The sequence below is a fragment of the Anas platyrhynchos genome, chromosome 4 (genome assembly GCF_047663525.1).
Source record: "Anas platyrhynchos isolate ZD024472 breed Pekin duck chromosome 4, IASCAAS_PekinDuck_T2T, whole genome shotgun sequence".
Taxonomy (NCBI): domain Eukaryota; kingdom Metazoa; phylum Chordata; class Aves; order Anseriformes; family Anatidae; genus Anas; species Anas platyrhynchos.
The window spans coordinates 24,285,582-24,309,188 of NC_092590.1; the positions used below are offsets into that span (position 1 = coordinate 24,285,582).

A 23,607-nucleotide genomic window follows, 5' to 3' on the forward strand; every position below is an offset into this window, starting at 1 on the left:
CAGCTGCACTATTCTTTGAGCCCCATGTCTCACCAGCATGAAGCTTCACAGAGCCCATCGTGGCTACTGACACTGCACCCCATGGTAAACCACCTCTATGGCCTGCGAGGTGGCAGGCAGGTGACTGCTTAAAAAACTGCAGGAAGCTGGAAGGGGACTGGGGAACATTTTGATAGTTACTTCAGCAGCATTAATTCAAATAAATGCTGAGATCCTATTGAGTTCAATATAACACCACCATAAATGTTGAATCTAAATCCTGCCTTCTAGATTTTCCTTCTAAATATTACTCTATTCCACCGTCAGAGAACCCAAGGAACCAGCAATCTTATTTACATAAATTTCATTTAAGAAAGGGTGGTTTCATACGCTCTCATTTTGTGTGAGAGTATAATCTTCATCTCTGAAACTTTGATCACTGACTGAGCACTTCACTGCTTTGTATATGAGGAACATTTTCACAAACACAACAAAAAGTATGCTGTGACCAGTATAATTGTTCTGATTTCTAAAATAGCCTGCTATTGCATTGGCAATAAAAGCTCTTCTGGTGTATCACTCAGACTGAAAGCTCCGTGTATACAACTGCAGAAGCTGCAGCAATTAATCAGCTACTGAAATGAATCTTGGAGGGATTTTATCCTGTTGAGAGCAAGCAAAGTAAACAAGAATTCCAACTTACTGCTCTCCACTTTTCTCTCTGAAGTTGGGTGATGGGAGACTTGATGCAAGTGAAGTGGGACAAAGCACAGAGGCTCCACTTGATTGCCCTGAAGCAGCAATTACGCAGGGCTTGGTCTCACCTGGGTGTCTGGGCGAAGTTTACGAGGTGAGGCTGTGGGGAGCAGCTGTGCTGCAGGGAGTCTCGAAGCTGCTATGGAGTGGTGAGAAACTCGTGAAGAAGCAGAGAGCAGTACTCTAGTAATCCAAAGGGATTGGCTTCAGGTTTTGCTACACTGGGAGCACTTAAGAATGAAGTTCAGAAGTGACCACAGCTGAAGGGCCGCTTATTTGCAGCTGTTTCTTCTCAGTTGTAGGTAAGAAAAGGGCCTATGTAATACGTGTCTGAAAGTGTGAGGAACCAACTCTTTCTCTCTTCAGTGGGGCTGGCTCAAAGGGTTTGCTCCACTGAAGCCGTTTTTAGTAGATTTCTCTCTCCCTTTCCTTTAAAATCTAATGCAAAACTCTCTGTGACTTGAGAACAGAGGGGTAAAACTTGTTTCAAGTGCGTAGTCTGCATCTCCTCCGTGTTCTCAGCCTCAGAAACTACTGAAAGGTGCACAATGGAAAAGCATTTAACAGACTGTTTAAGAAACCCTGTATGAAACCTTTAAGTCCACATTCCTTTCCTTTTACACTCAACTCACCTGTTTATTTTCTCTGGCTTAAAGGAAATCATGAGGGGAAAAAAAAAAAAAAAAAAGAGAAAAAGCATTTGTGAATTGTCTCTGCCTCATTCAAAAACCAAACAAATAAACAATCATTGTCTTCCTGGCATTTACAGCATTGTTAAACAACAGTGAAAGCATTAATGAAGCATGTGGTTAATCAAACTGTGGAAGGGAGTGCAGCATTTGATTTCTGCTGGAGCAGGAGCGCAGCAGCTGGCTGCCCAACGCTATCATCTCCAGGAGCAGTGGGGTGGCGTTGTCCAAACCCTTCCAATGTACCATGACCACGGCTTTGAAGTGAGTCCCTGTGGCAGAGGCCTTCCAGGAGCAAGGCGCCTTCAGCTTCCTGCCCGTGAGGCGCCACCTCCGTAGTCGTGGCACAAAATGGCGGCGCCTGAGCAGCAGCCGTCCGTGGCTCCACATGAGGAACAAAAGTTGGGCATGATGATCCTTGCGGGTCCCTTCCAGCCTGGTCTTCTATGGTTCCAAGAAGGGCACCATCATCCTGTGAACCTGACTTTTTTCTTTTTAGGAGGTGTGAAAGAGCAGGGGTTGGAATGAGGAACTGCCGCTTCCCTCTTGCATGCTTTCAGGTTTGTGCTGGAAAATACGGCTTCTGTCAGTGCCCTCTCTCACCCACATCTGAGACAAAAAAATCAGGCTTGGTGTGCTGGGTTTGCTGTTGTTGACATTATTTACTGTGCTCTTAACAAACGGTGCCCTAAGGAGAACGAGAATAATGTGCTTCAGCAGCAAAATATGCATAATAAAGAAGCAATTGCCTATGGTTTCATGGGATTTCCTACTCCATGTTCTCTGCCTCCCTATTCCTTCATTGTTTTAAGCTAATGTGTATTTCAATTCTGTCGTGCAAATATGCAGACGGGCTCCCTGCACCAAAGGAGAGGAAATGAAATGTATTCAAATCACCACTTCAGTGGCATAAGTTGTGTCTTGTTTTGCCAGAGACTTGGGTGCATTCTTCAGTTGGCTGTGTAACTCCGCTCTTCCTGCTTGTTGACTTGTGCTCAAGTCTTTTATGTGGCGTATCTTGTTGTTTTTTTTTTTTTTCTTCACTGTTCAATCAACTCTGCTAATCAGAATGTTGCTGGGTAAACAGGGCTGATTAAAATTAAAATTTTAATTTTGTGTTGTAAACAATATGGCACTTTAATATTTGTACTGTTATTAAGATACTAATAATAATGCATCTAGTGTTTTGTGGTGTGGTTTTCTTATTTATTTCTTGAGGAGCTGACAAGTTTTTCTAGAGAGCTTCAAATTCAGATGCCAGGATTTTGAATTGCAGATTTCCTTTTTCAGGAATGACTGTACTTAATTATATTGGATATGTGTATCATATTTATTCTTTCTGGTTTTAAATCTTATGGGGAAGGTATATTTCTGTGACAACTGGGGAAATGGCTTTGTAAGAAATGGGACTTTGCTGTTAACATTGCTTATCTGTCTTCCAGAGGGAAAAACAACAACAAAAAAAACCACAAAGCAATAAAACAAACAACAGTAACAACTACAACAAAACTAACACACACACACACACACACACACACACACACACACACACAAAAAAAAAAAAAAAAGCTAGTTAGGTGTGGAAACACCTGAGGAGAGTATTGGCTGGTATTGCTTGGAGGCTTGGCCTGAGGGAGGGGACAGAGGAGACCAGAACAGGGACTTTCTGTGGTAGGGTGTTGAAGTCTGAAGATGAAACGATGAGAGAAAAGGATGTGTGTTTGTATAAGAGCTGTGTTATATATTGGACTCTTCAAGGCCAAATGAAGCTGTCTAGAAACAAGAAGAGAAGGAACCTCCCCATAATTTGGAGGGAAAAAAATAAGTTGAGTAAGAGGAAGGGTGGAGAAGCTGAGCACCTCAGACAAACCTGTCCTAAACTGAAGGAACTTTTTCAAAGTGATTAGGGAATATATATTCTTTAGTTAGCATGAAAGAAACACAGATTTTCATCAAATAGAGTTATTGTCTTTGGAAAATCATAGGCTATGTTTGTGCTTCTAGTGTGCCAGGCCATTAAGTGGTCATTGTGGAGTACCGTCATGGTTAGTTGGAAGGTAGATGGAAGCACAGTGAAAGCACTGTGTAGGCTTAGAATCACAGAATCATTAAGGTTGTAAAAGACTTTCAAAATCATCTGGTCCAACCATCCTACTACCACCACTATCACCCCCTAAACCATGTCCCTAAGCTCCACATCCTACCTTTCCTTTCCTAACACCCCCAGGGACAGTGACTCCACCACCTCCCTGGGCAAACTATTCCAATGCCTAACTACTCTTTCTGAGAAGAAACATCTCCTAATTTCCAACCTGAACTTCCCCTGACACAACTTGAGGCCATTTCCTCTTGTCCTCTGTGCAGCTGGACTACACCCTCTGCTCTAGGACATCGTACAGGCAGGAGGGTAACCTGGAGGTATGTGAGGGGGGCTGTGCTTTTTCCTGACATTCAGCATCTCTCATCCAGAAATAAAACATAGCAGCTGAATTCAGAGCAGTGGCTCCAGGAGATTTCCAGGTGTGTGCTTTGGCTGCTTCCTGCTCCGCCTTTCCCTACTCTTGGATCCTCATCGTCTCTTTCTGCACCCATTCTTCCCCCCATCTCCTCCAAGGTCTCTTTTTCTCCAGGGGTTCTGAGATACAAGCAAGAGGCATCCAGCCTATGTGGCACCCAGCAGGATGTGTCTGAGCATGGATGGGTCTTTGGAGTCCCACTAGCACTGACTTAAGCCTGCAGTAGGGTCACTGATATCTGGAGTGGTTCTTGCTACAAGGTGTGATGGTGCCTTCATACATTTGGTTTGGGAGGAAAACTAACAAACTAAAAAACAAACAAAAAGCACCTTAACAGGCTGTTTTGGATTAGATCTCATTGTTCACTACTGGCCACTTTCTATTGATTGCAGCTTAGAGTGCAAGAAAAGCTGTAACCACACAAGCTTTGCAGTGAGCTAGATTCCTGTATAAGCATGCATATTCCCCTCGCAGCTAAGGTGGCTGTACGGTACTACATATTTCCTGTTCATGACAGGATGTAAAATATGTGCTTAACTATCTTTTAAGTCAGTGGGGCTAAAGCTGACGATGTGTTCACATCCTTTCCTGACCTGAGGTCTATTATGAGGAGCCTGATGTCCCTATTGGCATTCGAACAACGCCTTCCTGACAAAGTCTGCAAAAACACAGCTTTACAGCTTGGTAATAAATATTCTGATTTTGAATTCTGCCCTCAAGTGGGGGCTATGCACTACCTGGATTGATTTTAAATGCACTTTTAGTTCAGGCTGATGTAACTAAGATATTCTTTTACATATCCCATGTGGGAGGGAAATGGACTGAAGGAGAGCAAAGAAGAGCTGTTTCAGGTCACCATCTTGTCATCTGAAACTCCCTGTGGGTTTCTCCCTATGGGTAACTCCCTATGAAAGTCAAAATAGCTGTGTAGCATTGGAGCTTCACCATCTTTGTTTTATTTCAGCTGCTTTCTAAGGTTAAGGCATAACTACAAGTGTTGAGCAAACAAAACTGACCAACTTTACCTCAGGTGAAGAAAGACTACCTATGAATGATGTTTCTGAGAATTTTGCATTCAAGAGAGAATACCTGAATGCCTGAACATGTTTTCTTTCTGAGGAAAAAACTCCAACAAGGAGGGTAGATTCTGATAATGTTTGTTTGTTTGTTTGTTTTCTTTTTTTTTTTTTGTATGTGTGTGTGTGCTTTTTTTTTTTTTTTTTTTAATAGTTTCTTTTTATTATTTTCTTCCATAAAACCCTTTTGGTCTCATTGCTTAAAACTATGCTAATAATGTTTATGAGCTTCCTCACCCACATTATTTTCACTGACTACAGGAAGGCAGTCCCTTCCAACTGCATGCCTGTACACATGTCGCAGACGCCTCTCGTCCCCACTCCCACCACTGTACTGCCTGGCAGTGCAGGCAGATTGGTTAGCAGCATTCAGATGTGAGCAGCGAGCGCTGCAAAAAGCATGTCAGCCTATATGGGTTGTCTGTTCTCATTTGAAAAAATCTGTTGAAGGATGCAGCAGGGGAGACAGGCTGTGGAGAGGAGCTTAGGAGACCAATATCTAAAAAGGGAAGCCTCTCAAAAGAGCCAGGAGTTGTGTTTAAGGAAGGCAGATTGATCTCCTTGATGTCAGGGAATGAGACTTGACAGATGAGCAAAGTTTTAAAAAAAAAAAAAAAAAAAAAGTTCATATCTACCCCAGAGATAATGTTAAGGCTACTGAGAGGTAGGAAAGGAATAGAAAAATGCATAGTTGGAGCCTTGGCCCCATGTGTTGCAAGGTATGCACACCTTGGATTTCAGTTTCTGGGAGGAGACTACAAAATTGCAGGACACTCGTGGCCTGCCCTGGGGGAGAGGAGCAGCCTGCTGTATCGCCTGGGTCTCATATTTGCACTGAACTTTCTGTTCCGGGAGAAGGGATGAGAAAGCTTTTATTGCTCTTCCTCTGGCTGTGCTGAGAGTTAGCATCCATTTCTCCTCAGCTAGTGAATGGGCTCACGAGGCAGCAGCCTGCAAGCCACAGAGAGGCTTTTTGTGGTTGCCCCTCAGCGTGCTGCTCAAGCCTGCAATGGGAAACAAAAGCAAAAGCAGAGAGGACTCTGAGGGGCTCGGTGACTCCTAGCTCCTGGCAGAGAAGATTAACATTGGTTGCAAAGTTTAATGAAGGGGTGATTTGCAAGATTCTGGGGAGGCACTGTTAGGGCTTGGAGGAGTGAACGAGATGAATGAGATGTTCTCGGTGCTCCTGGCTGCTGTGCTCTGACCACCCTTGGACCAGGGCTGTGTCTGGGTGGTTAGTGCTCTCCCATGGGACCTCTCTCTGTAGCTCTGCTCCCAGCCACACCTTTGACTCTTGCCATGCTTCTTAACTGTTTTGCAACTGTCTGTTTCTTTCCCTGTGAATTAGGAATTTTCCTTTGCCTTTGAGGAGTTGGGGTGAGGGATCAGAGATACCAGTGAGGGCTTTATAGTTGTGACTTTCTTTCTCTGTCTCTGTAGGTCACACATTACCGTTACATCAAAACATGGCAAGGACTTGCCTGCAAGCATCATCAGGGTTCCCTGGTTGAAGTGAGGCTCCAGATCTTTCTGCTCAAGCTGCTGCTTGCTTCTGGACATTTCTCTCCTGAGTAGAAGCAAAATCCTTGAGTCATGTTCTGGTCAAACACATTCAAAAATATACTTTTATATAATTACAAAATGAGAAAATGTGTTCATCCCAAACCACTTATTAGAAAGGGCTTTAAACTGGAGGTAACATATTCTTCAAATGATTTTTAACAAGATGTAGATATCAAAATCCACATCAGGCTGTGAACTAAGCCTTGCACAGTTCTGCAGGTACATAGCATTAAATTGCTGTACCTACTGATGTAACAGATATATTTTGAAACTTGGTGTTTTCTTCATTAGTTCTTCCCTCCTTAGCAGACAAATTTCATTATATCTCTAATTCTTTGATGTTAATTTTACTGAAACAGATACCTTACCAAGGTGTATATATATATATATATATATACACACACACATATATATTCAATTGAGGAATCTACCACTTAAAATTCTGAATTAGCAAGATTTAAAGTTAGGTTAAAAAATAATGGCTTTTGTCTCTGTCACTCCCTGAAGTCCCGAGTCTTGTTCTCATTGAGTCAGAGATAATATTTGAAGGACTGAACACATTTAAATAAGTTGGGACATTTTTGCCAAAAGGACTTGTAAGGGAGAAGGACCAAGCAGATTATTTGTGTGGGAGTGATGAATTGATTAGATAAGGCTTTAGGCTTTGTTTATGGAGTTACCCAAAAGCATAGCCAAAGAATAGAGCAGCTAGTTGATTTCTCTCTTCCTTATTCCTCATCCTTTTGTCATATGCTTGCAACATCACATACAATTGGTATCCATGGAAATTATATCATAGCAGTAGCAGCTGATGAACTCTTGGGAAATAAAGATCCCATTTTCATGCAAATATTCTAAATAGCAAAGAGGTGAAGAAGAAAAATGGTTGATAAATAGAATTATTTCTGTCTTAGAATATATTTCAGTATTTTCCTTGAGGCAGCAGTAGCTTTTTTGAAATTGTGTTCTTACTGAACGAAAACTTTCATAGATCAGTGTGCGTGTATGTAAGTTATGATGAAGAAAGCAAAGTTTAAAATAAGGCACATTGATTTTGTGATGAAATATTCTAGATACTCCTTGTGTAATTTAACTTTATTGTCAGAACACAATCCAATAACTTCAGAAAGAGCAGGCACCTTTCATTTAAAAGCTAGACTGAAAGAGATAAATTGCTTGCTAGGGGCTGGACATTGGTGATTGGTGTAGTCTACCTTTTCACGTGTGTTTGCAAGCTGTCTGTCCGTGGCACCTCAGTAATGCACAAAAATCTTTTCTCTTTGCTCTTAAATGAGAGCAATGTAGTATTCAACAGATTGCTTTTTCTGTCGTATTTGTATTTCTGATTTTAGAATTTACCTGCACAGATATGAAAACTTGCTTTCTGTCCTGCTGCCAGCACATTTTAATGCAAGCTTCTGAAGTGGAATGGTGCTTCAATCTGTATTTCTTCATGGGCAGAGATGTAGATTAATCACCTAAAATGGGCTTCCTGACTCTTATTTCTCTTGAAAACTACTGATGTAAGTTTTTCAGTGAAGTAGAGGTTATCGTAACACATCATACAGCAGTAATGGGAAACTTGCCATAAATAAATGCAGTTTCCTGACAAATAATCACTCTAATACTCTTTTGACACATACATAGAGCATTCTTCCTTCATTTTTTTTTTTTTTCAGGTTTGGTAATCAAGATCCTCAAATCCCACCCTGTCCCACTGTCTAATAGTGCTTATAAGAGAAGCACCACTTGCACCACTTGTGTGCTACCTCTCCTCTCACATCACTCTGCTAAGCAAGAACTTTATGAAAGTCTTGTGATAGTCATACACCGTGTCCAAATTTAAAAAAAAAAATCAAAATAATGGATAGAACAAAATTGTTGCTGCATACATAAATCTATAATTACCTCTATATTGTCATCATTAAATCCTCAGTTTCTAACACAGAAAACACCGTGACATGTTGCTAGAAGCAAAGGTACTGCATCAACACAGGGGGATTGATGCCAGTCATTAGAGCTGATGGGATTTTGATCCATTTGGTAGGCAGGACCTTCATTAGGGGAGCTGTCTGGAACATTGGAACTGTCTGCAATCTAATCAAATACACATATGGTCCATTTAGCAGGGTAGTCTAACAGGGATCAACATTGTATACTTCAAATCCGTGCTAAAAAAAGTCAGATTTGATGAACAGGTACATAACTGCATATTGTGAGGGTTCTTTTCCTGTAAAGTGAAGGAGTTACTGATGGGTTTTTATCCTGAATCATGGATGGTTGTCTCTAGATTACTGCTTGGTGTAGTCTGTTTAGGATGTATCATACCCTTGAAGGTATGTAACACAGTAAAGAAATTCACAGCTGATCCTTAGTAGGAAAAAGTTGCGGGGAGGGAAGGAAGGTCATTAAGTCTCATTGACTTTTTGCCTTCCTGTCTTAAGTTGTGGACAACTCAAGGTCAAACACTTCCTAACCAAGGTGGTACATCAAACTAATGTGGCTGAAGTCTGAGCATTTCTCTTATCAGTTGTTTACGAGCAAGGTGTCACCTTCAACAGTGCCAGACTGCCCAGCATGAACGATGTTGGTCGGGCCAATTGAGTCTTGCTCCTGGCTTGCACGGGTAATTGCTCTCAAGTCTGGGTCCACTGCAAGATCCCTTAACCACTCCTCTCAGTCTCCGCTGAGAACACAAGAGAGAAAAGAAAATGACTGCATCTGGGGAAAAATAATCTGAAACACAGAAAGCCCCCAAGAGAGAGAAATTTTGGAAAAAATTAATAAGCAGTGAGAGTTAGTCAGTAGTACAACACAGATGAGTTTGTAATGGGATAGATACAGTCGCTTGCAGTTTGTAATGGGATACAGAGATAGTGTGACAACCTGGGGATCTTATTAGGGAAAAACCTGAAAAGACCTCTTTAAATTATTCATAAAATGACTCTGAGGTGTTTTCAAATATTTGAAGTTATAGGGAGGGACTACTCAGTTCAAAAGGCTGTGACTATGACCAGTATGTTGAAGTAAATGAAGGAGGAAACTTAAATATTTGCTGGAATTATTAGCGTCACTTCAACCTGTGATGGCAACAACACGGTTTTGGGGATCAACCTGCTGTTCATCAATAATCTCTGCAGTTTGATTTGTGTTCCAAACTGAAAAATACTTCAGGGATTTTTATTTTTCTGTCTCTCTCTCTTTTCTTCTTTTACTTTACCTTTTCCTTCTGCTGCTCAGTGGAGTGATGTACATACCTGTATGCTAGTATGTGTCAGGCATAGGTTGAAATAACACAAAATATTATGAATATTTGCTTATGAGGGATTTTGTTTTGCACCATATTGCCTTGTCCCTGCTATGGTGAGCATATTATCAGGGTTGCCACTGCAATCCACATCTTCAGCAGTCAGTAATCTGCTACAGTGAAAACTTCCAGCTTGAAATTTCCCTCCTGTTGTGTGAGCCCAGCACAGAGCAGTTGTACATTTAAAATACTTATTTTAAATGCTTTCTAAACTAGACTACCAGGACAACTGCTGATGTTTGCACCTGCAAGTATTTTTCCTGGAGAAGAGTTTGACAGCGTGGTGCTTGTGACCCGTGGTGGGAAGAGGCAGCATCGTGACACGGGAATGCCGAATGTCACCTGTGTGATACAGGTCAGAACTATTGAGTATTTAATAAAAGAGCTAAATTGCCCCAATTGCTTTGATAGCAAAGTGACTGCTGAGCCTGCCAAGTAAATAATTAATTTCCAGCACATATTTGGCTCTTGTGGCTGGCAGCCACCTTTGTTTCATGGACCATAACTGGTTGACACTAAAAGGCTAAAGCAGAAGCTTTTAAATAGAGATTAACAGGCACATTAACTTTTAGGATGTAAATAATCTGCATTCTTTAAAAGATTGTGTGTGTATTTACAGAACAAAATGCCATGGTATGCCCTTCTAGCCCTGCCTTGCTAGCATTTTGTGTAGTGAGATCATCAAGACCATTCTGTGACTGGTGTTTGTAGCTGTGGCAAATCTCCCCATCATCTTTAAGAATTGGTATGATGGCTTTCTGTTGCTTCCAGATAACAAGAGAGAATTTTCTTTTTGTAAACTAGAGAGGTAGGGGTGACAGATGGACATTGAGGTGATTTTGGGGTGCTTCCTGTGAAGTTTCTGCCATGAAAAGGGAAGGCTCAGCACAGCTGGCATAGGCAAGGAAGGAAATGCGTGGATGTACAGTATCTGGGTTTTAATCCCTGACAACTGAAGTAGCATTAATTCTACTCACTAGTGCAAAGAGCTGTTCTGGTCAGTCCTACCCTCCTTTTGATTTCTGAACTCTTGCAAACAAGTGTTAATGTGTCTGTGGTCCCTGCCACCATCATGAAATATGGCACTGATGAAGCAAACAAACCAAACAGCCCAAACTCTGTGATCTGATGATCTCTGTCTTTTCTTTGCTCCATCCCTCATGTGCCTGCAGATTCACAGTGGAGAGCCAAAGGGGAAGAAACAAAATGAGGACTCAGTAATATCCACCTTGCCTCGGACTCTATTCACGCTCTGTCATAACCCTACCATAATGTAGGATGTCTAAGAGGTTTTCATGGATATGCTAGCTGGTGCCTAGAATCTTAGGGAGCCCCTTAAAAATGTATAAATTTCTGATATAAAGCAGGTAGTTGTGGGAGCCAGCTGAAGCCATGCTTACTTTATAATGGAGTAGTGGCAGTGAAAGCAGTATAGCTTGCAATATCCAAGAGGGATATGTACTCACCTGTGATTAACTTTCCTTGCCCATTAAATGTCACAGTTGGTGCGTATACATCGAGCAGAAAGAATATATATATTTGTCAGTAAAAGGTGATTGAATGAAAGAAGTCATGAAATGACATTTTTCAGTAGGTTTGTCATAGCTGGAGCGTGGAGGAAAATTGCTTTCTGTAAATCTTGGCCCAACAGAACAAAACACACATTTCTTTCCAGTTGGGAAGCCATACTCATAGACATAATGAAAGCATTGTGAGCTCTGACTTTTGCAAACTCTGATAGAAACCAATCTGCAATCTTGACAGATATGATCTTTTGCAGGATGCACTGTTCATTTACAGCAGCTAGAGACCTCAATTAATTTATGAGCAAGGACAGCAGGCTGTGAACTCCCCAGCTCAGCCTAGGTGGAGATGTCCCTGTCTGAATTTATGTTCTGGTAATTTAAAAAGATTTATACAAAGCTTTTCTTTCATTTTGAGAGTAGATTAAAATTCTAATGGAAACCATTTGTATGCATTTGTTGAATCGAATAATATTTATTGCTGTATGAAAAGGGGAAAGAAAAAAAGAAAGAAATGCTGAAAAACTTTGCTAGCAATAAAGTTAGTGAGGCAGCAATAAGTAAGAACAGACGCAGAAAGAGCCCAAACCAGAAAGCAATACTTAGCACCTGTATAGAACTTACCATTTTATAAAAGCATAATGAAAGCAATTTACACCATTTCCTGAAGATAGAAAATTGGATACTAGCCAGTGTGCGTTGTCTGTCTGTTCTTTAATTTATCTAGTGAGATATTTCTTAATATTTGAAAAAAAAAAAAAAGGCTTCATTGTGGACATGATGTTTGCAGCTCAGAACATCCCCTTTCACTCTACTAGCGTTCTGATTGTCAGGGGATGTCACAAAAAAACTATTAATTTACTCCTGGAAAGACCTTCTAATGTCATAGATGGTGTCAGAGCAGAAATCCAATTGAAGGGGAAGATGTTATTAGGACTTAGGCTTCTGGACCTGGTTAACTCATAACCATACCTCATAACTCATCCAATATGACTATTTTGGTTGGGGTCAAGCTTTTGCATTTTCTTTTGATGGAACAATTTACAAGCACCACGCATTACATAGGGGCTAGTACAACAAGACTGTATACTGGAGGAGGAATAAACTAGAAGAATGCCTATGCAAGAATTATTCTAACTTTACTTGACAGCTGACTAGTCTGAGGCGTGATCAATAGTTAACCTGTGAGAGGTTTGTATGAAAATGAGTAGGTAAATATTTGAGCTGTTCCTGAAAAGACTTCTTGATGAGGCAAATTTACTTTAATTAGCTGACTGGGTAAAGAGCATGCACGCACTCCTAAAGCCACCATCAGCGTGCACAAGTGCAAAAGTATTCTCCCTGTGCTCCTCAGAGCTGGGATCTTGTTTCCATATCTGAATGTAGAGGTCCAGGCAAACTGTTGGCATTGCATGGAAACAACAGGGTAGATAAGCTTAAGTTTTGGTACGTCCTGCCACAAGTTCACGTTATCCAGCTGTCCATCTACATGCATCAGAGTAAAGAAAGGGGTGCAAGATGGAAAGGTGATAGTATAGAAAGTGCCAGCTCCCTCTGGGATTCTGGGATGGGCTGTGGTGGGGAAGGACACGCCGCTAAATTTACTGGTTTGAAAACATTAATTCTGTATGGTCTTAAGTTATCCTTTAAGATGTGTATTCCCCTGAAATGCTCAAATATATCTGGGGAAACTACAAATTTAAATCCATCAGGCTCAAGATAAAGTGACTCTTGATAAATATCTGGAATACAAATGAAGAACTAATGTGGGATATAGACATCCTAAAATGATCAGGGCTAGTTGTGATAATATGAATGTGTTTTAAAGCTTGGTCAAATTAAACCTTGGATCAATTTCTGACATTTTTATTTACATGAAATAGTATCTTGTTTTAGCCATAATTCCACTGATGACCTGTTAATTTCTCGTTAGAGTTGCATCCATGAGAAGCAGGTGTTGCAGAGCATAGAATAATAGGAATCTCATTAAAAATCCTGACAGTATTTTATCATTGATTTCTAAAAGACAATAGACAAAAAGATTAAGCACAATCCTTTAAATTGTATCCACATTTTGATAAACTTTAAAAAAAGGGGTAAAAAGTAGGCTTATTTTTTCAAGTAGTAGAGCATGTATTACAGATTTTTCAGAGGAGCAAAGTGGCTCATACACAGACTCAGTTTGATCCTTGTGCCCTGACTCTGTACACCTTAATGGCATTACTTGAGCAGCTGGTAATTTTGAACAGGATATAAGAATTGAGTCCTTGATGAATTAACAGACAGCCAAACTATCTAAAAGCATTTCTTTTTAAAGCTATCATGTGGCAAAAGCATCCACAAATCACTATCCCTTTATTGTATAGCCCTCCGGAATGTAAATCTTTTCCCTCTGCCTTTTATCTTAACTTACATTTCATTGAACTATACGGTGATTTTTTTTTTATTTTTTTTTTTTTTGGGGGGGGGGGAGGGGAAGGGGTGTAAATTAATACATTGCATTTTCCTTCCACACACATTCTTCATTGCCTTCAGGGATTTCATTTGACAAAGGCCTCACTAATGGAAATGCAAATTTTCTACCTGTCACAGAGTACTTTTGACTCTGCTGTTTGTCAGAGCAACACATTCCTCAAAAGTGTGGTTACTCTGTCTTCTCAGAAGCCAGGGGAATTGTGTCTGCACCTACCAGGGCTCTGTTTGACCTAGCAGACAGTAAAGAACACATTTATGTAAATTTGCATGAGAAATATTAGCCTATTCAGTTCTCTGCTATAAATAAAGAACCACATGGATTGAAAGCCTTATTAAGCTTTGATTTATTGCAGCCATTCATCCATTTCCTGTTTAGTAGTTTTGTTGCACTTTAATAGACAGCAACTTCTTCTTTCATTTTCTAGTGATACATTAGTGATTTTAGTTCTGATAATATTCCATCTAATCTAATCTCATCTTTCGAGGGCTGTAGAAAACCATGCACATTAAAATGGAGAAGATCCTTGGGCTATGTGATTTAGCAGGTTAGAAAATGTCCTTTGTCTGTACAGTTCCACTCAAGGCAGAGCAGACAGCCTCAGCGAGCCTGTAGTAGGGGAATTGTGCAACGTAAATGTGTAACCTCAAACTTTTAAGTCAAGGAATGGGGAAATGAGACGCTGTGTTGCTATATTCAGATAAGAATTAGATAAATAAAGTGCTTTGTTTCCTCAGCGAGAGAAAATCTTTTCATTTATTTTTTGAGAATTTGCACTTTAGTTACAGCCTACATCTCAGTGTCCACGAGAAGACTTAGGACTCTTTTGTTCTCAGGGCAAGGCAATGAGTGAAATCTTTGTGACTTTTAAGTAGGTTGCAACATTCCCAGTGACTGGGGAGATCCAGGAATTTGTGTGCCATATGTTAGTCCAGCTTAGCAATACTAACAGTACATTTTTAAATAGTTGACAACTAGGTTTGACAGCCTTCCCTTGTGAAATTTCTAGTCTAAGCAATGCATCCTGTTCTGCGTTTTCTAACTCTTCTCCCCCTGAAAGCAATGCCCTTGAGTAATCACACTTCTTTTAGAGATCCTGCCCTCTATTTTCTCTTTTAATTTTGCCTGGTTCTTTTCTTCTCTGGAGGGCTCTGCTCGTTCCCATGAAATCATAGCATTTCTTCACCTCCATTGTCCTTCAGTCGTACATCCCACCCCACTCATCCTTCTCCAGTGCCCTTACAAGGCCCCGCTCACTCGCCGCCTGGGCTTCTTCCCAGAGGGGAAAGACAGGCGTGCCCCCTCTGCCACAGCTCGGCTCTTGGGCAAAGGAAGAAGTAGGGAACCTCAATGGCTAAAGAATAAAGGCACTGAACGCCTGGCACGTATGGAAGCATCTTCTTGCTTGCACAAGTTTTATGGTGCAATAGACAGCAAGAGATTTAATCGCTTACTATGTTTCTCACGTTATGGTGGTCTTCGCAAAAAAATTTTCGGGCAGGCCGTGGTTTTAAACTGCTCTTTCTGCAAAGAGACATTTCTTCTGAAATGGATGATGCTTTCCAAGGCTGGAGCTGCAACAAAGTATTTACTTAGCCGTAGAGATCATAATGTTCCATGGTTTATTTGAATTATTAAAATGCAATACTGCACAATAATCATTATTGCACAGCTTCAAAACACTTACTGACAATGCGGTCTTGGCAAAGTAAGCACTAGTCTTTTTAATGGATGGTTGTTGCAACAGAGAAGGGGAAACCTGTGTTTCAGACTAAGCTGTGCTTTCCAAAGGGGCAAAAGCTATCGATTGTAATATCGATTCCATACAGATTTTTGTTGTTGCTTTATATTTTTAAAATAACCTCCCTCCCCATTCTCTCTCAACAGATCAGATGCCACTTCACTTTTCTTTCCTTGAAATAACACTGGAAGCAGATTGTTGACAGCTTCGGGCTTCTGCATAGTCAGCAGTATGAGGGAACAGTATAGACATGAGCAAAAGTCAAATGGTCTCCCAGGAGCTCCAGCCCATTAAAACAATTGCTAAGGGCGCAAGAGCACAATAAACATCTGCGGTTTGTCTCCCCAGCACACCACATGCCTTTCAGCTTGCCTCTGCTTGGAAATGGGCTTGAGCTGTCTGATTGGACCCAGATGTGAACTTGCAGAATTCAAGCCCTCTCAGAGCTTGGATTTGGGTTCCAGGCTGAGGCTGGGAGTAATGATAAAATTAGGTTCCAGATCAGCAATTCCACAGATTCAAATCTGTCTTAACCCATTTTTATTTTTTTTTTCTGGCTCTGCTAGGAATTGCAGCATTGTGAGCATCCTGATCTACAGGACAGTCCTCAGTGTTTACTGGAACCAAGTGCTCCAATTAAGAGAACAAGGGCCTTCATCAGGTACCCCATGCACACTGTCTTTCTCATGGGTCAATATCAGTGACTGAATTTTGCTCAATCAATATTAAAAACATATACCTTACTACATATGCATGAGGTTGCTGCTAGAAAGCATTTTATTAGTTTGATTTTGTGTCAAAATGCATATTCATGTTTTATTTTAATGAGATGTTTTAGCAACCTAAATGATACCAACCTTGGTACAATATTTAGAAAACAACAACTTTATGTGGAACTGTTTATCACAGCCCAGTGCTTAAATAAGCAACATCTTTCATTTACAGAACTGTAGTGTCTCCAGAATGGCCAGCCAGCTCTACTAAATAGGTTAAACAAAAAGAAAAATGAACCAAAACTCTGTAAAACTCTGTTTTGGTAGAATTCAACACGGATCTATTGGATTTAGGGAAGGGAAAAATTCTGTTTCACTAAAAAATGTCACTCATTGGTAATTCAGCCTCAAGGATGAAATATACTTTAGAGGGTTAAGCAGAAAGGAAACAATTTACTTGTTACTTTAAATTAATTAAAACTATTAGAGCAGAAGAGATGAGAAGAAAGATGTTGCAATAACTTAATAGTATGGTGAAGGTAAATCATCCAGAGCTCAATTTATCTGTAACTGTGTGCTTGTGCATTGCAATGGAGAATGAACACAATCTTGTTAGCAATAATGATATTACTCTTAAGTCTTTGCTTAAATACTTCACAGAGGAGGAAATGAGAGACAAATAACATCCTAAATAGGTTGGACTAGGAAGCAACAGTTGTAAGTCTGAATGCCTCGCTCTGCATACACTTCCCTTCAGAAAGCTCAAAGCAGAAGTCCTGGAAGTGAACACAAACCCTTCCCAGGTCAGAGATGCATTTTATTACATTTTATTATTATTATTATTTTTGGTTTTGTTTTAATCAGATGAAAGATTATCTCAATGCATTACAATCACAAGTTTTCCTTGCACTGCAGCAATCGTGTAATTTGCCAGACACTGACTCTGGTGTGCAATGTGATGGCTGAGAAGAGTTTTTAGCACAAAGTGCTGAGAAATACAATAGGAACAATGCACTACAGATGGCAGTAATTTGCATTTAAGAAAAGAAGGCATTGTTCTTGAAGTTGAGGAAAGGTTATATAAATGGACCTATGCATATCTCTACCTGTAGAGGGACGGCAGAAGGGAGGAATGGAGCCGTGTGGGACTTCTTGTAAGGAGAGTAGGGCAAAAGCATTAGGGACAGAGCCACCCTCTGTACTGGAGCTGCTGCAACAAACCAGGATGTCTGTCCTGAACGAACAGTGTCACAAGAGGTATCATCTGCTGGTGGCTTAAATAACTTGAATAGGGAAGAGGAGTGTCTGCCTGTTCTGAAGATGTGTGTTCAGTGCTGCATTCCTGCCAGGCAGAGCTGCTGTGTCTTTCTGGTTAGGGACTGGAGATGATGCTAGAAAGGAGGTAGTGAATAATCCCCAAAGGAGCCGGAGTATGGCTAGGGGAAGCAAAGCAATGTAACGTTATTTCTCATTCTGAAAAGTGCTTGGCATAAATATTGTTTAATTGCAGAGCTGATTCCTGATAAACTGTCACCAGAGAGCTAGAAATAAAGAAAAGGGATCTTAGCATTGGTTCCGGATGCCTGGTCCAGAGGAGACGGGGCCTGTTCCCAGCTCAGCAGTGAGGGGTGGAGGGGGCTGCTGGGACGGGTGGAAGTGTGCAGGGAGGGCAATCGCAGAGCCCTGGCAGGGGGAAGGCACTGCGCTAGATGTATGACCTGCACAGGGTGAGTTACTGCCAGATGGCTCCCAGCTGGGGGACTTAAGGAGACTGTGATCTGGCCTAATCAAATGCCTGGCACCTTCTCTCCCTGCTGTGTCCAGAAAGACGACCCTCACTGCCAGCAATACAAAGGATCGGGAGTGATGAGACTGCCTTTTACAAATACAGTCTGGGCAGTGTGTGTAATTCTTTTTGTTGGCTCTCTCTCAGTGGCATTACCTTGAATATGAGGAAATTAAGGAGAAAAATTGCTATGAGCTTTGTAGGCCCTTTATCGCTTTAATCTCTTCTACTCTCTGCTTTCTATTTTTCTGTCTCTTGTCATCCATCTTTGCAGAGACAGTGACCAAGTTAAGCTAAACAACAATTTGGATTTGTTAGCCATGGATTTGATTTCTGCTTTCAGAAACTGAAATAGTCTAAATGTATTAAGTAGCACTAGGTTTTCAATGCAATTTTTGAGATAGCCAGAGCAAAAATTCAATAGATTTAGGGAAGGGGGAAAAATGCTTGCAATGTCGATGGGATGGAAAGTAGACTGCACAGTTTTTGGGATCCCCTTTAGAAGGATACAAGGGAAGGACAAGAAAGACTACACCCTGCAGCACGGACCCTTACAGAAACTTGGCACAGGGGTTGTTGCTGTTTGGTGTTGTACGAGGCTCTACAGATACTGGCTGAGCCTGCTGGATGGTTAGTGCAGAGCCTGCAAGGGCTGTTTGTGTTAAGTTGTATTGATTGCTTCGTGTATAATTTAATAAAGTTGAAGCCTGCTTTCTTTCCTCGCAGCTATACGCTGCATCTGTCCTTGTTGGAGTGTTCCCATGGCAATCGTGGGCTGGATTTTTATTAGTTTGATTTACTCGATAAATAAATAGAAAAATAAAACAAGATAATTACCCAACAATGAATAGCTACCATATGAACATAGTGAAAACTACACCAAAGGCCACTGGCAACAGACAACACTTCTAGTTTAGAAGTAATGCAGAGATTTCCAGTGTAATTTTTCTGACCTTCATTGGCCCTTCCTCCATTAGGTGTCAGGCTCTGTTGCTTATATGAGTTTCACAGCATACAAAATGTCTCTCCTGGCTTCTCACGTTCACAGCATTGTTACTCTTTTTTAAGCAGTGGCTGCAGTTTTATGTTCTCTTACTACTTGGTGTGAACAGTTACCCTTGCAGGGAAGAAACCTCCTTCCTCTTTCCACAGAAGAGTGGTAGGAAAGCCTGTGCTAACAAAGCAAACATCTATGCTTTGCCACAGGCTTGCTCTCCTAACAGACCAGATGAACACACAGGCAGGCCACTAATAGGCATCCAAACCACTCAGGAAAACAGCACTTCCAGGAGATGTGGGGATCTAGCTGGACTCCTGATAACCTTGGGGCAGGTGGAGTCATGAGACAGGCAGCTTCTGCAAGGGACACTGCAGCACAGATATTTCACAGAAGAACAAGAGAGGACTAGTCTGGATGTTACTTAGAGGACAGGAAGACTTTGGCAGCAAGCTCATAAGGAAACCATATCTGATGCTTAAAATATTGAAGCATAGGTCACTTCTTTTACAATATACTCGAACCAAATTTCAACACACAGTTCATAAATGTTAGGAGACCGGCGTTGGGCAAGCTCAGGATGGAAGAGCTGTAAACGCGGCAGTGCATTCAACACTGACAGTAAAATTTGACATGGGCGTCCCCAGGTACTTGTTTTAAGGTCTGAGAGCTCCTGACAGCTAACCATTGCCGAGGTCACTCCAACGACCAGCACTAGTGGAAAACTAGAGGACATTTATTGTGGCTTCTTGTACCCTTGGGACAAGATGCATAGAGCAGGAGTGATTGTTTCTGAAAAGAGCCGGTCCCGGGCTGTCTCTGCTGGCTGCAGGGTCCTTGTGTTTCAGTCAAGCACCATTTTAAAATCCTGAACTTTCATCAGCCTTCCTATAAACTAACAGGACAAGAAAAATTTCTTCTGAATGTTCAACACGCCGCTAATCAGGACGTGCTATGCAGGATGCACCCAGTGGTGTTCAAGCAGCATACCAAGCTACGCTTTTAATCAGAAGTAGATAGTTATCTCTTTGAAGATCTCTTTTTTCTCCAGAGGATCTCACACAAGTGCAAAACTTCCTAAGAGCAGCTGCCGAATGGCTTAAGATATGCCTGAGTACGGGAAGCTTCTAAACCAGTGTTTGGAAACTGCCTTGAATACTCATGGAAGGGCACCTGTAATACAAGCTAAAATGTGAGGCTCTTACAGGGAACTGTATCCTGTTTCAAATCTTATTTCCACAAGAGTTACATCAGCACTTACAACTTCCACTGCTGTTAGTGGAAACGTTTTTAAAATTAGTGCTAAAATGTCAGTGCCTTTGTGGAGAAACTATCATTGAGAGAAGATTCCCATGATGGCAGCCTGTTCCCACCATTAGACCCACAGAAACTGGGAGGCCTGGGGTCTGGTTTTGCGACTCTGCTTCTGGCCTGCTGTTGCTTGCAACTCTTATCATCTCTCTGTAAAATGAGGATAAAGCTCGGCTTCTTTTGTAAAATGTTATGAGCGCTTCAAAGACAGATGTTTCAAAAGAACCAAGTTTTATTAAGAACCTCGGTTGTTCTCACCTCCTTCTCTCTCCTGCAGTGTGAAATATTGCAAGACCCGTGGCCTTGGAAAGTGCGTAGACTCTCTCATGAGCCTATCGCTGCTGACTCTGAGGCGAGCCTGCCTAGCGGGAGCTGTGAGCAGCGGGCCAGTAATTGTATAATTTCACCCTAGGAAACTTTCCACTTTTGTCTAGGGTAATACCCCAGACGAATAGTGTTCTGGAGTTATTACAGCCTGAATCAGAAGTTTAGGAAGGGGCAGAGTGAGCAGTTTCATCTCAGCTTTCCCCAGCAGAACAGTGAGAGAATCTGTCCTTAAATAAATGGGAAGAAAGCTCTCAGGTAATTCTCAGTCCAAACAGGTGGTAAGTGCTCCATCTGGGCACACAGATTATCAGGAACCATTAGCAAGATTTGTTTGCTGGTCCTGTGAGCGTCTGGTGTACAGGTCTTCTTAGCCATTTGCAAAGCACTTGAGGGAAAAGCTTGGTGGCTTGGGGATGGGAAAAAGCACCCTAACCTGCCTGCCTACCACTGAGGCTTGGCATGGATTAGAAATGACAAGCAGAAGTTGTAAGGTGGGACAGCCCCTTACGTCAGAGATCCCTGGTGTTCAGCCTGTGCCTGTTCTTCTGACTTGTCTTGTGACGTCTGCTGGCATGGGCAGGGCCTTCTGCCCTGCTCCGACCTCGTGACACTGCCTCCTCTGTGCTACACTGAGGTGCTGAGGCTTTCTTCCTGACCCTTTTCCTTCCTAGCACTGAAGGCACGTTTATTTTATGTAATCCATGTTCTCTTTAGCTGGTATTTTATTTTCATTTGCTTTCCACCTGGCTTCCCCCCTGCTATTCAGGGCTGGACCCTGCCCCACCTGCTGAGGCTGCCCGTGTCACTGTTGCTGTGATCCTGGCTGCTTTTGCACCTCACCTGTGCCATGACATAGGCTTTGGATGCCACAGCATAACCTTCTGTAATGATTTTGTCTCTTCCCAGACAAATCCCCAAGGAAATCTTGCAGCATATGGTCTTTTGAGGTCCTAAGCCCGCAGTGTGGTGGATGGAAACTGCTTCCCCAGGAAGCAATGTTAACAGCCACTCTGAGCAAGGAGTAAAGCTGGATGGCTTCCTGCATCCCTGCAGCCTCCAGGCCCCCTTATGCGCAAGAGGCTTCTGGTTTGGAAGACAGCACAAAGCCTAGGTCACGCTGCTTTCGTCCGTATTAAAATAATAATAATAAAAAAAATGCTTTCACTACATACTGCTCAAACACCTTAGTGGTGGGGGGACATACTCAGACACTAACCACTGGGTTGTTCAGGTTAACTGGTAAGCAGCCAAAGGATTTTACTATAAGATGCATGATTTATTTATTATTTATTTTAACTCCTAACCCTGAAACACAATCCAGAAATTTGAGTGGAGGGTTTGTTGTATTCTAATTGGTCTTACAAATTTTTGTACAGCATTAATATGTTGGCAATGGAACTGTTCTGATCAAAGGTTGTACAAATCCCATTAGTGACAGCAACTGAACCTGTGTGAACCCTCTGTTAGGCCTTGTATCACCTGAATTCCTACGGTACAGTTAAAACTTCCACCTTGTATGTGTAGCTATACATTTATTTGAGCTCCTGTGGCTGCACGCTGTGGTGGGCTAAGGCATGGTGTGATCTGATGTAATGTGTGGGCTGCAAGATCCGGGCTCACCAGCATTCCTTAACTATGGGTTGTCAGCTCCACATCTCCCTGTGTTTGTCAGCTAGTGTCACATCCATAGCATTTTGGCTGAATGTTTCTTGTTTGCTCTGACTGAGAAATAAATAGAACTCTGGAAAACAAATGGTGCTGCTTTACTGAGCTGCAGTGATTTATGCACACGTCAACAGGAATGAGGAAAAGCAAATCCCTTCTGCTTACAGATATTTCAGGTTTCTGTTTAATAACACCCCAGACCAGCCACTCTGAGGGCACTATTCTGTTTCTTGGGTTGTTGAAATCATTTGGCCTTGTGCCTCACGACACCACATGGGGTATGTCTTAATAGACCTGAAAGGTATGGCATGCTGTGACTTGATTTTATTTACATTTATGTAAATATTACCATGTTTATTTTAAAATGACTGAACTTCTGCAGTTGCAGCTCTGGGGTGGTAAAGGTCACTGAAAGGACAGTTAGGTTCCTATCGTCTCAATCTGGAAGACTTCACTTAAAATCACACTGTTTGCCATTTCTCGCTGTGCCGAGTTCATCCAGTGAAATTGTACTGGTCTGTTGTATTTCCTGTTTTTTTCTTGACTAGCCCAGTAACTCTAGTTGGCTTTCCAATGGCAGAATGACAGCTAACAGAGCTCTGGATAATATGAAAAAAAAATTTGTAATGCCAACAAAAAATTAAACTTTGAAGTATATTTTCTTTTATTTAAGTGAAACTCCTCAAGCTCATAACTGACTGTGTTGGATGCCTATGTCTCTAACATCAGAGCTTCATCTCAAAAGGACAACTTAACTAGTCAGAAAAGGGAGCTTTGAGGCACTACAGGTGTAATGAGATAAGTCAGTTTCTAGCTTATTGTGCAGTGCTGGTCAGGAATTTTCTGTCAAAATGTTTTTTTTTTCTCTCATCAGGAATCACTGATTTGACAGCTGTTAGTGGAAATGTACCTATCAGTTTTGGCAGGCAAGCCTTCTCACGCAGGAGAAGGAATCTCTGGAGAGGCGCAGCTGCCTGTCCACAGAGCATCCCGCTCACCCTGGCATGGCTGGCAGCCCTCCCTGGGTCCTTGGAGACGTCTTCCAGTGCTCTGCCGACCCAGAGACCTGAACTTCCATGTCTAGTAGCTCAGATGGGTAGGGCTCCAGGCTTCTACTGCTGTTATGAGGCTTTCTCAATCTCTACTTACAGCTATTTCATGTTCAGCTAAGAGATTAAATATTTA

At 41.7% G+C, this 23,607-nt stretch overlaps 1 long non-coding RNA gene across 1 annotated transcript; it reads left to right on the plus strand.

Annotated features, from left to right (window-relative positions):
• The first annotated feature begins 1,373 nt into the window (after nucleotides 1–1,373).
• LOC140002436 (uncharacterized) lies at nucleotides 1,374–22,845 on the plus strand. Its single transcript, XR_011808999.1, has 3 exons — nucleotides 1,374–1,984; nucleotides 16,190–16,284; nucleotides 16,997–22,845. It is a non-coding gene; the product is annotated as an uncharacterized lncRNA (long non-coding RNA).
• The last annotated feature ends 762 nt before the right edge of the window (nucleotides 22,846–23,607 follow it).